Source organism: Cetorhinus maximus, chromosome 7 (genome assembly GCF_964194155.1).
Source record: "Cetorhinus maximus chromosome 7, sCetMax3.hap1.1, whole genome shotgun sequence".
NCBI classification, from domain to species: Eukaryota; Metazoa; Chordata; class Chondrichthyes; order Lamniformes; family Cetorhinidae; genus Cetorhinus; species Cetorhinus maximus.
The window spans coordinates 62,407,133-62,426,997 of record NC_135885.1 but is presented as its reverse complement, the minus strand read 5'-3'; the positions used below and the strand labels follow the sequence as shown (position 1 = coordinate 62,426,997).

Here is a 19,865-nt window from a genome sequence, read left to right as displayed (position 1 = left end):
TCATCAAAAGAAGCTGGGTGTTTGACATGCTAAGGAGTAAACACGGATGCTGGTTTAGCATGTAAGATGTGAAGGGAATTTGCACTTTTGGATGAATTAAGAGATTTGGATTTCAAAGGGATCTTAGTTTGTTTACAACTGACCAGATAAGCAAGGTTAAGGAGTGTGTTTATTTTTCCCAAAGGTTAATTACAATACTGGCAACATGAAAGTTTTTATATTATGAGGAAGATATACTTTCAAAGACATATGGAATGATAGACTTTACGTATTAAAAATATATATAAAGGAGAATGAGAGGTTATGTAGAAGAAGGTCATGTAAGATCTAACAGGAGTGTGTGAAATAGCATTAATGAAGACTCCAGCCATTTGTGCATAAGTCTACTATAAAACAAAACTGAAGTTGGGGAAAAGCCATTTGGAATTCCACTGTCAAGTAGGTATGTGTTAACTGGCTGGTTCTGTTTTAAATCTAAAAGCTACTTTGGACTGTTGCCTTAAAGGGGTAACTGGGGGTCAGGTTAATTAGGAATTTTAGGAGCTATTATAGTAGTAAGTAATTGTAATCTTATGCATGTGCTTGAAATCTTTTATTTTGTTAATAAATATTTTAATTTAATTTTTAAAATCTCTAAAGGTCTTGGTGGACTTATTACTCCTGAATTCAGTGCACACGTCTTCTCATAATAAATACAAATTGCAAAACTGTTGTGATAGCGCAACCAAGTTTCCCTCGTGGATTTGGTCCGCCTGGCACACATCATCTGCCATGTCATAACAAGTCCAAATGAGGTTCCAGGCTGTACTGTTCCCCCAACAACCTGAATGTTTAAAATATTTTTTCTTTACCACTCCTTTTATAAGGTGCTCAATAGGCCATAAATAAAATCCAGCACCCAGCTACCTTGGCAGAGTGACATCAGAGTTTATTATGATGGATGCGCTAACTGTGTTGTTAGCACTCCTGCCTTTGAGTCACAAAGTTCCAGATTCAAGTCCCACTCCAGGGCTTGAGCACAAAAGTCAAGTTCCACACTCAATACAGCACTGAGGGAGCAGTGCACTGTCAGAGATGTGAAAGATACCATGGCACTATTTTGAAGAAGAGCAAGGAAGTTATCCCTGGTATCCTGGCCAATATTTATCCCTCAATCAATATCACAAAAAAACAGATTACTTGGCCATTATCACATTGCTGTTTGTGGGAGCTTGCTGAATGTAAACTGACTTCAGCCTTTCCTACATTACAACAGCGATTACACATCAGAAGTACTTCATTGGCCGTAAAGCACTTCAGTGGTCATGCAAAGCACTATATAAATGCAAGTCTTTCTTTTCTTTCTTGTTTTCTGTGTCCCTAGTATTCTGATGGTGCTATTGAAATTCTGGCTTGGACTCGGTGGGCCAGATGGCCTCTTTCTGTGCCATATTGACTCTAATGAAGGAACCTTTCCCCTGACTTCAAACAGTCTGGCGAGATCAGAGACCTTTTCGACAAGTTTTCATGGCAATTATTACAGAAGTTCAAGGGAAACCCTTTGGAAAATCTATGCCTAATTTTAAAAAGTCAAAATGCCTGGTGTGGAGTTCATGTTGCAAGAGAAAATGAACTTCATGCCTTAAGCACTCACATCCTCTTTCTGTAATTTCAAAATCACTACTGTGACCAACTTTGCTGCTGTGTATTGCAATAAAAACAATCTGGGGCCCATCTTTCAGTCTAACTCCTCATTCTCTGCATTATATATATATATATCTATATTGAGAGTTGCTGAGAACTTTCAACATTTCGAGGACTGGTTCAGCTTTGCTAGAGCTGTTTTTCATATTTTGCTAGTTTTCGCACTTCATATGTATGAAAACAACTAAGACTTTCATTACACAATGCACCACTTTGCTTCTACCAGACTTTACAAGACATTGGTTTCAATTTTAATTAAGGGTGAGCAGCGAACATGCTGCCTGTGGAGTGAGTGTCAAGGCATGGGCCTGGGGAATTTTAACTCCTGGGCCACTTGTAAATTGAGCACACCAGACCTTCGCTTGATGGTGCCAATGGCGTTAAATGACAGAGTCATATGTCATTACACTCTTGTAAATGATGGTAATTATTCAAATAAATATTTGCCTGGTATCTGGTTTGGGAAACTTGTTAGGTTGGGCTGGTATTTAGTAAAGATAATTGTACGACAACATATCCAGGAATACTCTTACTTCCCTGAACCAACGAGTTTCTTAAGCATTCCACTCAAGTACCATAATGTTGCATGAACAAAGCTATTTAAATGTTGTGACTTGATTCATGTACAAACTATTAGTTGTACAGTCAAATAAATAATAAAACACAGGAACTTTTTATTTCATTTTACAATGGTGTGCTTTCCCCTTTGCTCACTCCTTTATTCTCTGAATAAAACCTTGGCCAGGAAATTAATGCCCAAAGACAACTTCTCCGTCAAATTCTCCATCCGCCTGCGACGATTCCTGGCGTAGGTGGAACCGGAAAATCCCGGCTTTTAATTTAACTTTTTTTTATAACTAATGTCAATTATCATACTCATTCAAATTAGCTTTTTTTTTCTTTTCTGTACAAGTTTAAAATCCTCTATTTTTCTTTCTTTTGCTCAGTTTTCTAGCCTCCACTACCCAATTTGAAGATGGAAAGGACTTTTAAAAAATCCCATTTAATTTTCCACACGGACCCAAGTTAAATGGTTTTCTTCCACACAGCACATTTCTATAGTTCCAAAACCAGGTCTTCAAAGCCATGTTTTTAGCCATGTGATTAAGAGAGTTCTCAAGAGTTTTTAACCACCGTTCAATGTATTCTTCCATGCTGAAACACAATAGAGCTCTGAACCAATGAACAATTGTGCCTGTTATAGCTCTTTGCTAGAACAATTCAGAGCTAATCCCACTGTCCATTGTCTCACCATAGCCCTCTACATTGCTCTGCTTCAAATATTTACTCATTTTTCCTTAACCATTCCCTATCACAAAATATTCCATGCTCTAACAATGTTTTAGGTGAAGAAATTGTTTCTAACAATTTAATCTTAAATTCATTACTGACTGCTCAGCCAGAGGAAATATTCCTTGCCTATTGACTCTCATAACTCTGCATAATTTTTAATCTGTATTAAATCTCTTCTTAGCTTTCTCTGTTCCAATGCAAATAAGATCAATATCTTAATTCTCTCCTCATAACTGTATTTTCCTCAGAATTGTGGCATAAACTCTGTTTATGCATGTAAATTGGATTTCTGGCAAAGTTACAGTGGCAGAGCTGGAGCAGTCAGAGGAAATTCCAGGCTTACATCTCTTGCTGTATGTTCACATCCTTAATCATGTTTTTGTTGAATCTATATTCCCATTGCTTATTTTTACTCCCAACATATATTACCATACACATTGTTAATTGTATATTAATTGCATGCAGGTGGTGGACATTAACTGGCGATTCATTTGAATCCCTACAAATTGACTCAGATTGAAACAGTGGTTGTTGTGCTACAAGGTGTATGCATGTAATATGTGATTCTGTAAATAAATATAAAAGTTTGTAAAGTTTAGCTTCAGTTCTATCCTTCGTCAACTGGCTTTCTGGAGTATTGTATAAAACACTGGTCCATATTACATTGTACATTCCCCAACTGTCTGACCGTTTGCCAATCTGTCTAAGACTTTTTGAAGTTTTTCTTATCTCCTCCGTGTTTGCCAAATCCCCTATTTATATGTCATTGGCCGATGTTGAGATAGTTCTCCCTATTCCCAATTCTAAATCATTTATAGGAAAACAAATGTGAATTTAGCACTGACCTCTCAGATACACTACTTCCAATCCTCCTTGAGCATAAACAACAACCATTTATTCTCCTTGTTTCCTGTCCATCATTAAATTATGCAATCTAAGAGTTTACTGAAAATTGATGCTAATCTAGTTGACCTGCACTTACCAGATTTAGACTTCTTTTCCCTGTTGAGCAGTAATGTTAGATCAGCAACTCTGTAGTCCCACAGCACAATTTACATTCTTCATGAGGACAAAAATGTTGTGAAAGAAGTGGCTTAAATATCTCTTGATGCAAAAGGAAAAAATCTCAGCCATCAAAAAATAAACAAGTGCATGACATCGGATCCTGAAAGTCCAGCTCTCAGCTGTGATCCTAATTCACATGCAGAGACAACCAGACCAGACTGCAATGGGCTGAATTTTACATGCTGGAATAGGGACTGATGCTGTCCCACGCATGCGTAAAATCCAGTGTGATGACATGGGGTCGCGAACCCAGTCTGCCATAATGTGGAAGTTGGGCAGGTACTAAAATTGGCAGTTCACCCGCCAGTTTTAAAAAGCTAATAAACAAGTGTTCAAGTTTAGGAGTTAAATTTTTTATCAGGAAGTGTTACAAAGGTCAGCATAAAGGCTGCAAAAGGGACTACAGCTGATTTTACCATAATAGAGCTGGGCGACCTTGCTAGTGCCGGCAATTTATTTTCCCATTCCTGAGAGAAGAGGATATGCAGGAAGTGCTGCAAAGAAAAGTGTGCAGTGCAGCATTTGTGCCGAGCATCGCTGTCGCTAATGGGAATTGTACATTCAGTGGGAGGCTCCCCCTCCAGAGAGGAGGAGAAGGAGAAGGAGAAGAGCAGCTGGCCAGGAACAGATGCACCCTATGGTCCAGCAAGGTGAGCAACCTGCTGCAGAGCAAGGGCCTGTGAAAGGCAGGCAACAGCAGCAACAGCAAGCAGACAGTGGAGAAGGCAGTATCCTGCCAATACAGTATGCTGGACAAGGCTGGCATACTTACATATGAAAGAGTACCAGTGCCTGAGAAGACTCCAGCTGTCTAAGGAGACAGTCACATCATGCTGGCTGGGGAGATCACATTCAATAACGTAAGTGGACATCTGATGCCTGTGGCCTTGAAAGTCACAGTGGCCCTGAATTTTTTTGCCACCGGCTCCTTCCAGGCTTTACCTAGAGACCTGTGTGGGATAACACAGCCAGCTGCGCATCACTGCATCAAGGTGGCCACAGGTGCGGTTCAGGTGTGTGCATTAGTTTATTTCATTTAGTGTGGACAACACCAGTCAGGCTTAAATAGCCAGAGAGTTCGGTAACATTGTGAGATTTCCAAAGATGCAAGGCACACATGTAGCCATTAAAGTGCCTTCTGGATAGCCATTTGTAAACAGGAAGTGATACCATTCCATTAATGTCCTGCATGTATGCAACCACATGCAATGGATAATGCAGATGTGTGCATGGCATCCTGGCAGCAGTGATAATGTCTACATCCTTAGACACTCACAGCTGCCAGGGATGTTCACCGGGCCAGAATATTTGGATGGCTGGCTTCTGGGGTACAGAGGACACCCTTTAAAGAGATGGCTTATGATGCCGGTACAGAATCCACGGACAGAGCCTGAGAGTAGGCGCCATGAAAGCCAGTCATCCACCAGAGGCCTCATTGAGCAGACCATTGGTCTGTGATTCCGATGTCTGAGCGGACCAAGTGGCACTCTACAATATGAGCCTGTGAGAGTGTCATTTATGATCTTTGCCTGCTGTGCTTTGCACAACCTGGCCCACCCTAGCAGAGGATGATCTGATGGAGACAACCCCCAATCTGACGAAGAGTCTGATCTGAATCTGAGCAATGGCAGCCAGCTGCGCTAATCCACGGGAGACTCTGAATGCCAGGAGGCAAGAGATTTTCTTATACTGAGAAGATTCCAATAGCAATATTTCTCCAGCTCAACGATATATCCTTGCCCCTTCAATGGGTTTAACAGCGTTATGGCAACTTCAGCCTTCAATGTATGATTTCTGGTGTAGCTGCCACAATCCTGTGCCAGGGGTGCTTTTAAATGGGTGGCCCCTGACCGACTTCCAGCTCACAGCCTGCCCCCGGAAGTCCCGTCCTTCCATTCCCGATTGGGCAAGCTGCCCATCGTCCCTCTCTTCTGTTGGCTGGCATCTCACCTGGTGCCTGCAAGACACATTAACGGACATCTGTCAAAGGTGGGGGTGGGGTCAGTAATCCACACCCTTCCAGGTTAGCCTCCCGCCCATCGCCAAGCAGCGGAAAATTTAACCCAATGTCTTGTAAAACAATTTATCCTCAATAAATGTATTAATTGAAGAGCATTTACTTGGTTAGCATGAAAATCATGATAATACTTAATCAGAATTCACGTATTTTGACCCTGGACAATACTTTCTACTAGCATCCAGCAGGAATTGGAGAACTTCCTGGATTAGGATGCAAGTTCCCTCCAGTGCTAGTGGCTTTGGAGGACTCCCTAACTTGTCCAAATACAAGTTATTTTTGCTATCACATGCAGCTGTGACTGCCCATCATGTTCACTTCATTGCTAATCTAGGGCGGAATGGTCCCAGATTTGCACTAAGTGCGATAGCGGACAGGAAAAAGAGCGTTTCACCAGCCAGCCGCAATGGCGGCTTTTCACTTCATATTGTCCAGCATTCGGAGGACTGCTGGAGGCCAGAAATCTGCTGAGTCCGAGTCAGATGACAAGCCTTTGGACTCGGTCATGTCACAGTTGCTGCAGCTGCAAAGGCAAGCTAGGGAACTTCAGGAAGGGATGTCCGCTGCACTTCTCAGATTGCAAGGCACGATGGAGGAGTCCATCCACCTTCAGTCTGAGGTGATTGCGCCAGCATGCCAAGGCACCGAGGTCAACACTGGTAGGATGGTGGCCGCCGTGGAGACCTTGGTCTAAGAGATCAGCCCTGCACTGCTGCACGGGCCAAACTCCATCACTGATGCCATAGTTGGCCTCCAACAGCGTCAATGCAAGAGGGGTGTGGTGCAGCTTGATCTCACTCTACCTTCCCCATCTCCTCAAGGAGTCAGCCAGGGGTTCCTCAGGCACCCATAGAGAGGAGGATCAGCGGGTGCACATCCCGGGGCCATCCATGCAGGTGACTCCGGGAGCGATCGGCCCATCCGAATCCCCTCTTCCTGTGACCCCAGGAGCTCCAGCTCCACAGGCCGAGGAGGGTGGCACTGCCACACAGCAGGAACCCAAAAGCAGGCCGGGGCCCTTCAGGTCTTGGCTTGCCTCACAGGCAGCGTCCAAGTTTGAGTTATGAACACACTTAGGTATTTTATCATCACTCATATGTACTACATGTTCACTCCATCTGAGCTGGGCTCTGATGAGGAGTGTTCGAATTCCAGACATTCTGCTCTTTGAAGTGCTTCAGCGTTGGGTGCTTTTTCCTCCCACGTGATGCCTATGATGTTCCAAATGCATTTCATGTGGAACCTGTCCAACTGTTTACTATGTCTGGAGTAGGTAGTCTATGTCTAACAGGATGCCTCGCACTACCACAGCTTTGTACACAGCAGGTTTTGTTGTAGGTTTGATACATCATTTCCTCTACAGTCTCTTGTGTAAACAGGCAAATGCTGGGCTTGTTCTGGCAATTCTGTTTGTCACATCGCTGTCAATACAGACATTTCTGGAGATTGTGCTTATGTGATAGTTGAAGTTATCTACAACCTTCAGGGTTGTGTCATTCATAGTTATAGCAGGTATAGTCAGAATTTAGTAGCGGTTGGTGGAGTATCTCTGGCTTCCTTAAGTTGATGGTTAGCCCATAGTCGTCAGTACCAGTAAGGGAATACCATTCCTCTGCTACTTCCATTAAGGCAGCTTTTATTTGTGCCACTCGAGAAAGGATGGTTGGAGATAGGCATTCCCCCTCATGTGTGCCCGCATGCTATCCTCACCTAGTTTGGCCTGCAAACCGATGCAGTTACTGTTGTGCGGCTGCTGCCATGCACAAGCAGCTACATAGAGCCACAGGTGAGAGCTGAGCGAGAGTCAAGGACCAGATGCAGTCATCCATCCAGCTATGAATATAGGCTGCAGCTGACTCCTGCAAAAAGGGCTACCTCTGACACATACCCCGCACACCCTTACTGGTACTGGTATCCCCTTATTGGGGCTGAACACATTGCAGCATAGCAGTGTGGACAACTGTAAAGTTCATCGGCACAGGCACAGAAGGTGCTGCAGATCATCCACTGCAGTCAACCAGCCAGTCGTCTTGACTTCTCAAGCCACCGGGATCAGATGAGCAAGACTGAGAGAGTCAGGCTGGCCAAGCACAATCCATCTTCACTGTAATCAACTCACACGTAGCTGTTTCTTGTGTGCACATCTTATCGATCATGCACTACCAACAGCAAAATAGTGGCCAGTATGCTCTGCTATCTCCTACCCGACATCTTTCAAAAGCCTTAGGTGCTCTTGGCCATCAGAATCAGGTCACCTATTCACCCTGAGCTGTGCTTTGTTTTAAGAAACTATTATTTTTATGGTTATCTCTATCAACTGTCTAATACCCTACTCTAGCATATGCTTCCACCATAATTTTTTTAAAAATGCAAACTATTTATTACAGCCAAGGCTTCATCCTTCAAGATTGGATTCCTTCCTTCATCCCTGATAGATCTTATTTTCTCACCACCCAATGCTTTAAAGAAGACCTGGTTCATTTCTTGTTGTCTTTTTCAGATTTCCTATCGGCCTTCCTAATTTCCCCTTTCACCACCGCACTACATTTTCAATCTACCTCATAATTACCTTTAGTATCATTAGTCCTAATTTTATCATGTGTTTTAATCTTTCTATCCCTGGAACTCTAGTCCCTGATTCATTTCCTTTCCACCTTGCAAGAATGTATTTATATTCTACTCCAGGCATCTCATATTTGAAGATATCTAATGACCTGTTGACCTGTTTGATTAGTTTTCTGCCCAGGTTACTTCTTTTGACTTTTTTCCACTCCAGCATCTTTATATTTGACTCAATTTACATTGGCTCATTTTACATTAAAATCAGCTATTTTGTATTTGTTGCTTGCCCATTATTTTAACAATCTCGTATTTCTTATTTGCCCCACTTCATTTACCAAATCAGGCAATGCTTGTTTCCTTGTTGGACTGAGAAACATTCTGGGAGGAATTTTACACTCCCATGTTAGTGGATTTGAAGGCGTTGAGGATTGTTGCGGGGGTGGGTAGGGAAGTTGGGGGGGTTGTTGGAGGGGGTGCAGGGGTGGGGGGAGGGCTTGTAAAACGCAGCACATAGCCTGCCAACCACCTACCCGTACCTTCCGACCGGTCTCCCATTTTACGGCAAGCGGTGGAGGCATTGGGAGGCCTGTCTATCCTTCGGCCTATTGAGGCCCTTAAGTGGCCAATTAATGGCCACTTAAGTGCCTCATCCCACCCCCAACGCTATTTTACCCGTGGCAGGGGGAGACACACATCAAGCGGGTAGCCTGGCAGCTTTAGGGCTGGTGTCAGGCAAGTGGGGAGTACCTCCTTTGGGGGTCCCCCGTGCTTATCGGGAGGGACCCCTACCAAGGTCATACCCAAACTTAACCTTCCCCCAGGCTTCTCAAACCCAGCCATCCAACCCCCTCACTTTCCTCACTGGGACCTTTGATTCGTTGAGACTCCAACACAATCACCAGCCTCTCTATGTCTTCCTGAAGTCTGCTACCATGCCCTTCACAGTTATGCCCTTTATACCCAAGTCCAAGTCATTAATATATTTCAAAAACAACAGTAATCCTAACACTAATCTGACACACACTCTCACCCCCATTTAGTGACCCAGATAGTGTTCGTCATTAGTGAGTCAGAAGGTTTAAGTTTTTGGCCCACTCCAGAGACTTCAGCATCAAATCTAGTGAAGTAGTGATGGGGTTCTACACTATCATAGGTGCCATGTTGGGCTGTTGAGGGCAGGCACAGAAGTGTGCAGGTGCAGAATTTCATGCTGCTGGTTGGTTTGCTGGTTCACCAGCTTCATCCTGCACCACACGTTTCCCCCCAACTCCACCCTGAGGCAGGATGGGAGGGCAGCAGAGCTACCCAGCCACAAATGGCAGGATAGGCAATTCAATTAATTTATTAAGGCCTATTGTTGGACACTGACTGAAATTTGACCCTGGCGCAACACCCACGCCCCACCAATGACAACAATGTTTGCCTGGCTGGTGAGGCAATATTTTACTTCAAATTTTAAAAAAATTGTAGAGAGAGCACTTCCAGTTTGGAGTGCCCTCTCCCTCACTTAGCTGCAAAGATTATTGGCTCTCCAACTTTGAGCAATGCCCATCATCCTTAACTGTTTGGCGAGCCTGTCCACTGGCCACTAATTGGCCAATTCAGGGAAAATCACAGATGAGTTCCTCACACAATGTGGCCTTCTGACCCTCATTTGAGCCTGATGGTGGGGTCCTGAAGCTTGTGGGGAAAGTCCATTTCAGATGAACTGTTAAACCTGTCCACTCAGGTGAGCATAAAACTTCCTGTGGTATTATTTCTAATAAGAGCAGGACATGTTGTTCTGGTCAATATTTATCCCTCAATCAATATCCCTAAAACAGATTATCTGAGACTACCACTTTACTGTTTGTGTGCATTTTGGCTGCCATGTTTCCAACGTTACTGACAACACTTCAAAACAAATGCTTAATTGGCACTAAAGTGCTTTGAGACCTCCTGGGATTGTGAAGGCACTATATAAATTCAAGCCTTTCTTTTCACTTGATGTCAGCAGACACCTGTCTATTGGTGGTTCTATAGCCATGCCTAGAGGCACACACACAACTTCTGCAACAGGATGGCTCTTACTATAGATAAAGATTAAGCCCCTGAAGCAAAATATTTGGCATGCAACAATGTCCTTGGTGTCCTTCTAAAGGGTTAGTGATTGACGAGTCTTTCTCCAGCGTAGGCCTGTTCCTTAACTTCAGGTCATGCTATCTTACACGCAGTCTTGAAATATAAGTTGAAAGAACACATGCAAATTACCATACATATCCAATTTTCATGCAAATCTGTGTGTCAATAAGTGACCTTGCATCATGCGGTTAGTTGTGGTTGCAATAATTTCCTGTTTAAAGCTCTTGTAAGATTTACTTGCGGTTTTAATTGTACATTGCACATTGAATATTGTGCCCTGCTGAAATATGGATATACATAAAATGAAAGAGTTGTAAAGTTTTTGAGAGCTTGCTATGGACAGGCAATAAATGTTTACAGGCAATTATGGGTATTTTATCTTGCAGTTATATTTTTCATGTTTCTTAAAGAATTCTGTCTTTAGCTTCTATTCTTAGGGTCTACACAAATTATAACACCTAGCCATCAGTTTCTCATAGTCATGATGCACTGCTTCCTTACAGTTGTTAATCAGAGCAACTCTCATTGCACTGACCACCTTCAGGTACACATGCCCCTGCTGGTCATCAAACAGGTCATATGGTGTGACACTCTGTCACTTGCACAGACTCCATTTTGTGGTTTACCTTCACTTCATTTTTGCCTGGCAATTCATTACTTCTTTCTCCCTCCCCTGCTCAATGTTAATAATGGCTGACAAATATTTAAAGTCTATTTTGAACCTGTGTAACATTTCCCCTATATGCAGCCACTTGTCTTTAACTGGCCACATCTGTTTAAATTTGAACTGCTGGCTAATTTTTCCACATTTCCTGTAGACTACCTTCAAGGGCAAAGTCAAAGCTATGTGAGAGTTTATGCTTATTATTCAAACAGGCTGTTAGCAAGTTGCTGGCAGTTAACCTAGCGCACTTTTGGCTAACTTTGTAATTAGGAGCCGCTATTCTGGCCCCATTACAATGGGATGGCAAAATTCAGCCTTTAAATGCATGTTTGGATATCCATCCTTATAGTGTTTTATATTCTATATCACTTCAACAATCAACAATAATTCAGCATGTTAAATACAAAATTAACTTCTCCAGAATAAGCAATGTAAGTAACAATGTTAGAACCTTTCTATTCTTATTGCCTGAATTATTTTCCTATGGTGAGGGGTAAGTGGGGGAGTGAGCCATGTTGTGCAATATTATAACTGGAATGTGTTTGGAGCATAGTTGACATCATGCTGCTGAAGGAGGAAATATATTCTGATGATTGTGCCGATTGTCTTGCATTCTCAACTTTGTTATTTTCTTAGACAATTTTTAATTAGAGAACTTTTGCACATACCAATAATTAATCCTTTTATTGGAGTGAGTGAGAAGGGGCTGCACTGGTCACTGGTAAAGGTGACTCGCAGGATCCATCTGTAGTTAATGTCATTGCAGCATTCATTACCTATTTACAGGCCAATTTGGAGCAACCTTTTTTCCACTGTGCATTCCTTGCCAATTATAGACTGATTACAGCAAAAGTGGGCGGGTACTATATTAAGAGAACAAATAAACCAGCTTTGCAACGTAGTCTGTAAGGATCTTACCTTCATGGCAGTGAAACAAATTCCATTCAACCTTCTTCAACAAGCTTCTGCCTTCTAGACTCTTGAGAATTATTCATCAAAGGTAGAAAATTTTCAAAAGCTATGATTGGAAGAATTTACTTTCACAAGGAAAAAACTCTCATTTAAATTTTATTTGTGGATGTAAATAGTAAATTTGATTTATACATAGCTGTTAAAAAGCTCTTAGTAATTACTATTATTTCTGCTTCTGATGATAGTTTGTCTTATAATTTGCTTTATGGTCTTGTCATAGAACATTATACTTCATCAATTAAATAAAATTGGTAACTGTAGTAACCCAAGTTAAGACCTGCTGTGGAGTATTTTGTGTTGGAAAGCAGTCATATGTCCCAAAGATTCAGCTTTTTTACCTCGGTATAAGCTTTTGTTTAAGTCTCCAAGTCTAGGTGTTGAGATTGAAATGTGATGTAGATAGTTGCATCATGTGGTAGAATAGGGTGTCAGACACCATATGTTGTGGTAGTATGATCGTCAACATACCACTCTACCCATCTTGAATGTGAGGAAATACTAAGTGGAGACAGTCACTTCCCAAGAAAGAAAGAGGTGGGAAACTGAAGAGAGAGTTCCTGTCCTATCTCCCTTGTTGAGGAGTGAAAGAAACAGATAAGTTAATTGGCTTTGTGTGTGTGTTTGTGTGTACAAACATAAACTGCCAGCAATGCTCCTTTCTGGCCTTAGAATAGGTCATCTGATTGTTTTCTTGCAGAGGTTGTAGCTATTGGGACGAGATTCAAAAACAGAAGATATAGTTAAAAGTAGTTAATTATGAAAGAACTGCACCCTAAAAGCAAAACAGTGTTAATTTGAGTAAATCATATTAACAAAATTACGGTATTAACATTTGTGTCTCAATCTCATTCTGGCAATTGTGACCCATTTAGTTCCTGATTCAAACAAATTTTGTAGCTGTTTGCACTGCATCTACTAAGCAATAGAAAAAGAATGAAATTTGACAGGCTGAACAGGTTCAGAAAACATTGTTGCTTTATTTTTTTGTGAGTCACAAGCTGTTTGAACATGAATCAGCCAACCTACCTTAATTTGCATAAATACCTTGTTTGATGTGACAAAGGTGAACTGAAGCAGGAAGTGTTTAGAGATAGCTTCAATTTATACTATAGATAAGGATTCAGGTCTCACTCCAACCAGCTAGTAAAGGACAGGCTGTGTATAAAGGGATGAGTTATTCTTCTAATCTGCAGCAGTCCAGATCATAAGGAATAGTAAATCTGATAATTATAGATATTTCAAATACCAGTAATAAAAATGTGAAAAGAAACATTTATCATGGATAAAAGATACTGTCAGTACATCAACTTCCTAATTATTCAGGCCCACTTCCAATTAAGGATACTGCCTCTTTTGTGACTGACCCCCTGAGCGCCTTATTGGAGCTCCCTCTATCGACCAGTGACACCTTTATGCTGCCTCACCTTATCTGCATTCCATTATGTATTTACACATTGAATATTTCAAATATAAAGCAAAAATATTTAACTTGACATATAATATTGTTTATAACAACCCTAGCTTCGATCTCCCACTTACATGTTGAACGACTACAGATAAAACTCAGGAAGACAGGTGTAGGTATGGTGGTGTAGAGGTCACATTACTGGACCAGTATTTCCCAAGGCCTGCACTTGTAATCTAGAGAATTCAAATCTCACCAGAATATGAGGCAGGGTTTAAATGCAGAAGTGGTGGGCCACCCACCAGTTGGGAAGTCAGGGACAAGCCCACCTCCACAAACCCTGCAAGTCACATCAGATTTGATGGTCTTCAGGCAATTAGTTGACTAAGGTTGTATCTTCTGCCCCTCCCCCACCCACCAAGAAGTCACACATCCAAGAGCTGCCAGTTGATCATAGGGTCTGCAGCTCTTCAGTCTCAGCAGCACCACCGGTAGCGGTGGCCACTGCTGGGACTGCAGTAAGCTCGAACCGGAAGCAGTGCTGTAAGTCCGGAGGAAAGAAAAGTGGGGCGGGTTTATCAGGACCAGTCAGGAAGGTCCTTAGTTAGGGATGGAGGGGGTTCTTCAACTGCGGACAGCCTTCCATGAAGGCGTACGCAGGAGTGCTCGAGCAGGAGGGGCCTCTCCTCCCCAACCACCCCAAGGTGTGCAGGGTACCTTCATCATGTGACATGCCCCCCCCCCCCACAACGACAACACTCGCTGTTGGTGAAATACTAGGGCAGTGGGAAGAGGCCAGCTACCCCACTGCTGGTAAAATACCACAGGAAGTGGGTTGGCTAGACGCATGGCATCTCCCTGCCAACCCACCCAATTTTACAACTCCCCCACCGCACCCCAGCACCCCCCCCCAACTGCCTGCCAACCCGCTGCTGGGCTGGGGTAAGGGGCGAAAAATTCCAGCCATGAATTCAGTTTTAAGTATTGTAACTAAAAAGCTGATACCCATAAAACTTGCCATGAAGATGTCTGATTGTGGTAAGCACCGCAACCAATTTGCCAATGTCCTTTAACCCTACTAGGCCTTACGTGATTCCAGTTCCACACCATTGTGATTAACTCTTAACTCTACAGTGGCAATCAAGTCTGTGATAAGAATGCTGAGCTGCTCAAATCCCAAAGGAAATTTGAAACAACTGCTACAACTGTTTTGCAATTTGTATAAATTTCAAGGTGCATGCATTGAATTCACTAGTAATAAGACCATCAAGTCTCATAGGTTTCTTACAAAACTAAATTGAACCTTTATTAATAGAACAAATTATTTTAAGTACACACATGGGGCAGGATTTTTCACATGGTGGGCGGGCTGGGCGGGAGTGGGTGGGGGCGGGTGCAGAGCCGATCGCCACCCATGATCGGCTCCGCACTGCCATTTTATGCGGGTGGGCAAATTAAGGCCCGCCCAGTGTAATATGCGACCAGTAGCCCTCAGCACAAACTGTGTGGGTGAGAGGAGGAGGGAGAGTCAGGACCAGTACGAAAGAGCGCATGCACACAAAAGAGTGCAGCAATCTCACCTAGGCATGGAACTGCCTAAGGGAGATTGATTGGATATTAAAAGGATTAAATAAATGACTTGAAACTTTATTTAAACATGTCCCCTCACTGTGTCACATGAGTTGGGGCATGTTTTCATATTTATGAAAATGTATTTATTTATTTAATAAAAGCTTCGAGAAACTTCATCCCGCTCGTGGATGAGGTTTCCTGAAAAACGCAAAAGCTGCTTGGGCTTTTCGCCTGCCCGCCAACGTTAAGGTTGGACGGGCAGCGTTCACAAGTGCTTCAATCAATCTCTTAATGGGTTCAATAGGCTGTTTAAATTTCGGTGGGTGTGCAGCCGGGTCCAGCATGTGCCCGTCGAACGAAATATCGCGATGGCATGCAGTGATGTTGGGACGCATGCCTGACATCATCGCACATCATTTTACACGTTGGCATGTCGGGCTCGCCCCCGCATGCCAACTGAAAGATTCTCCCCATAGATCTACAAATTACTACTATGATAACTTCTAAATCCCCTAATTAATCTAATTCTCAGTTACATTTTCTTTAAGGCAACAGTAAGGTGCATAGATTTTAAAAGACCCAGGCAGAGAAACACGATACCCTGAACAATCCAATTCAAAGTGAGTTTTCTTAACTTCAGTTCTTTGTAGACAGCAGCTTGAAGCTTAGATGCTGGAGGCTTTTCACACTTGTTAGATCTTAGAATGCTTACACTTACGCACAACCTTCATTCCTTTATATATAATTTCCCCTTTGAATGCAAATTCCAATTGTTTCACTATGTCTTTGGGCTTTTACCTCTCTAATAGTAACATTCATCAAAGTACCAATTTTACCAGTAATCTTTGGGAAAAATAATCTTTGAGAAAAATAAACATACCGGGCAGAATTTTTCCGTTGGCGAGCAGGGGGTGGGGCCTGCTCACCGACGCAAAAATGACGCGGGGTGATGTCGGGAGGAACCCCCAACGTCATCCCGCCCCATTTAAATATTCAGGAAGGTGGGGGGACAGCCAAATCAGCTGTCCGCCCGCCGACCTGTCAATGGCCAACTGAGGCCATTGACAGGATAATTAAGCCAATTAAAGGCCCTGCCTGTCCAACCTTAAGGCTGGTGGGCAGGCCAGGAGCCCCAGCGGGCTTCTGAAAAAATATGAAACTTCATCCACCGACAGGATGAGGTTTCATGTCTGTTTTAAAAAAGTTTAATAAAGTTTTTGTGATATTTATTAACATGTCCCATCTCGTGTGACATTGTCACATGAGGAAGACATGTTAATAATTGTTTTATTATTCTATTTTTGCAGTTTGAAACACTGTCAACGATCTCCCTGAGGCAGCACTTAGTCTCAGGGAGATGTGCGCTCTTTTGTGCACATGCGCGAAAGATCACGCCCTGTAAGTTGGGAAATCCCCCCCCCTCGCACAGGAAGCACATAGCGCTTCCCGTTGGGCGGCCCGCTGGGCGGGCCTTAATTAGCCCGCCCACTTAAAATGGCGGCGGGGCCCGTTTTGGTGGCAACGATCGGCATGCCCGCCCGCCGCCAAGCCGGTGGGGCCCGCCCGCCCATCAAGGGCAAAATCCTGCCCACTGTTTCTTAACTTCTCCAGGCTATGTGTAATTTCACTACAAAAACAGAAATACCTGGAAAAACTCAGCAGGTCTGGCAGCATCGGCGGAGAAGAGCAAAGTTGACGTTTCAAGTCCTCATGACCCTTCAACAGAACAGTAATATTCCACTCCCTCTTTTGAATTCAATCTAGTCTGGTTTATTTAAAAATGCAAATGTTCCCTTTATACCTATGTTTACCTACTTAACATTTCAAACCTAGCTTATCTTCTTTCATATCAAAGCCTTCAGACCAGCTGTCTTGAATTCAATCAAGACAAGCAAACACACACACACACATTCCACTATTACTCTACTTTGCAATAAATTCCAATAACATTATGAAAATTATTATACATTTCTGACAAGTCACTTAGTTGTCCCAAGGCTAACAAGAGCGAAACTGGACACATCACTCAACTGTGAATTAGGACACAGCAAAGGCACACAACAAAGGCACTGAGTTTGCAAAGTCCTCCTCACTAACGCCTGAAACTTGTGCCAAAGTTGGGAAAGCCCTCCAATGGGCTAATCAAACAATAGCCAAGCATCGTCATTCTCACACAATCATGTCAATCAGCTAAAGCCCCAGATGCCACTATTACCAATCCTGTTTATCTTCTGTCCCTGTGGCAGAGGTGTACACACAGTGCTATACAGTCAGGAGGGCATGCCATAATAGAAATCAGCATTAGGTCTAATGAAGTCTCATATCTTTGGGTTAAATATGGATCAGAAAACGTCCTACTGAATTCCAATTGCTGCCCTCGCTCAGCAGATGAATCAATACTCCTCCATGTTGAACTTGGAGGAAGCATTGGGGGGAGGTGAAGGCACTTAAATGTTCATTACCAGCAGTGGCTCAGTAGTACCACTGAGCTGGTTGACTAGGCGTGTGGCAGGCGATGAAAAAACCAACATCAGGGAATAACCTACTTGACAGTATCTTCACCAATCTGCCTGTAACAAACGTGTCTGTTGATGACAGTATTGGTAGGAATGACCACTGACCATACTTGTAGAAGTTCCATCTTCACAGTGAAGAAATAACCATCATGTCAGAACATTGCAGAGGAGTGTTTCTGTGCTAAGGAAGGTTGATTAAGAAAAGTTCAGCAGCTCAAATCGGGGCCGCAGCAGCAGCAGAATTATATTCCACCACAATCTATACCATCATGCACACGTATAATTCACTCCTCCGTCACTGTGAAGCTAAATAAGCAATCTAATCCATGTCAAAAAGTGTCCTGCTAGCAACACCTGGAAATGAAGTGCAAGGCTGATGAAGCTATAGCACAGGACTACATTCATACTGAACAGCAGAAACAGTGTACTATAGACAGAGCTAAGATTTCACAACCAACAGAGCCTGTCAATGTTCTGCAGCCTTGTTATATCCAGTGCTGAATAATTAAACATCTCATGGGAGAAGTTATATCTATTCACTCCACATGATATCAAGGAACGACTGACTGTACTGCACAGAGCAAAGGGATCGAGCCTGGAGAGCATCCTGCCTGTAGTTCCAAGGATTCGTGTTCCAGAACTAGTCATACCTCTAGCTAGTTGTTCCAGTACAGTTGCAAACAACTACTTACATGCCAAACAGTGGAAGCAGCATGCGATAGACAGACCTAAATGATCCACAATGAATCAGATCTAAGCTATGCAGTCCTGCCACATCTGGTCACGAATGGTGGTGGACAATTAAACAACTAATTGGAAGAAGAGGCTCCACAAATATCCCCAGTCACAACACATCAGTGCAGAAGACAAAGCTGAAGCATTTGCAACCACCTTCAGCCAGAAGTGTCAAGTGGATGATCCATCTCGGCCTCCTCCTGAGGTCACCAGCATCATAGATGCCAGTCGTCAGCCAATTTGATTCACTCCACATGATAACAAGAAACGCTGAAGGCATTGGGCCCTGACAATATCCTGGAAGTAGCACTGATGATTTGTGCTCAGAATGAGCTGCGCCCCTAGCCAAGCTGTTCCAATACAGTTATAACACTGGCATCTACCTGACAATGTGGAAAAATTGCTCATGTATGTCCTAACTAACTAGACATTAGCCTAATCTCCATCATCAGCAAAGTTATGGGAAGGTGTCATCGACAGTGCTATCAAATAGTACTTATACAGCAACAACCTGCTCACTGACGCTCAGTTTGGGTTCCACTGAGGCCATTCAGCATCTGACCTCACTGCAGCCTTGGTTCAAACATGAATAAAAGAGCTGAACTCCAGAGGTGAGGTGAGAGTAACTGCCCTTGACATCAAGGCAACATTTGAATAAGTGTGACATCAAGGAGCCCTAGCAAAACTGGAGTCAATGGGAATCAGGGGGAAAACTCTCCACTGGTTGGAGTCATACCTAGCACAAAGGAAGCTGGTTGTGTTCTTTAAAGGCCAATCGTCTCAGTCTCAGGACATGTTCCTTAGGGTAGTGTCCAACCATCTTCAGCTGATTTATCAATGACCTTTCCCTCTACTGTAATGTCAGAGTGGAGGATTTTGCTTATGACTGCACAGTGTTCAGTGCCATCTGACACCACACAGGACAAAGCAGTCCACTTGATTGGCACCGTTTCCAATAACTGAAGCATTCACTCGCTCCATCACCAATGCACAGCACCAGCACTGTGCACTATCCACAAGATGCATTGCAGCAGCTCACCAAGGTTTCTTCAACAGCACCTTCCAAACCTATGACCTCTATAACCAAAAAGGACAAGGGCAGCAGATTCACGGGAACACCATTACCTGCAAGTTCCCCTCCAAGCCAAAGGCAGTTGGGGATGGGCAGTAAAGGCTGGCCTAGCAAGCAACACCTATGTCCCATGAAAGAATAAATAATTATTACATTCTTGAGAGAAACAAGTGTTTTTACTAGAGTGC

General features: G+C 43.1%; 1 protein-coding gene across 2 annotated transcripts in view; it reads left to right on the top strand.

The window, feature by feature from the left end:
• LOC144682828 (PC3-like endoprotease variant B) overlaps positions 1–19,865 on the top strand; it is an 898,333-nt gene that overhangs the window by 15,399 nt on the left and 863,069 nt on the right. Inside the window, exon 1 of one of the 2 annotated variants that reach the window (XM_078545598.1) lies at positions 12,318–12,405. The exons of the other annotated variant lie outside the window; for it this stretch is intronic. The gene's annotated coding sequence lies outside the window, so the exon portion shown is untranslated. Of the gene's footprint in view, positions 1–12,317; positions 12,406–19,865 lie in introns of those variants that run through there. 2 annotated transcript variants of the gene reach the window in all.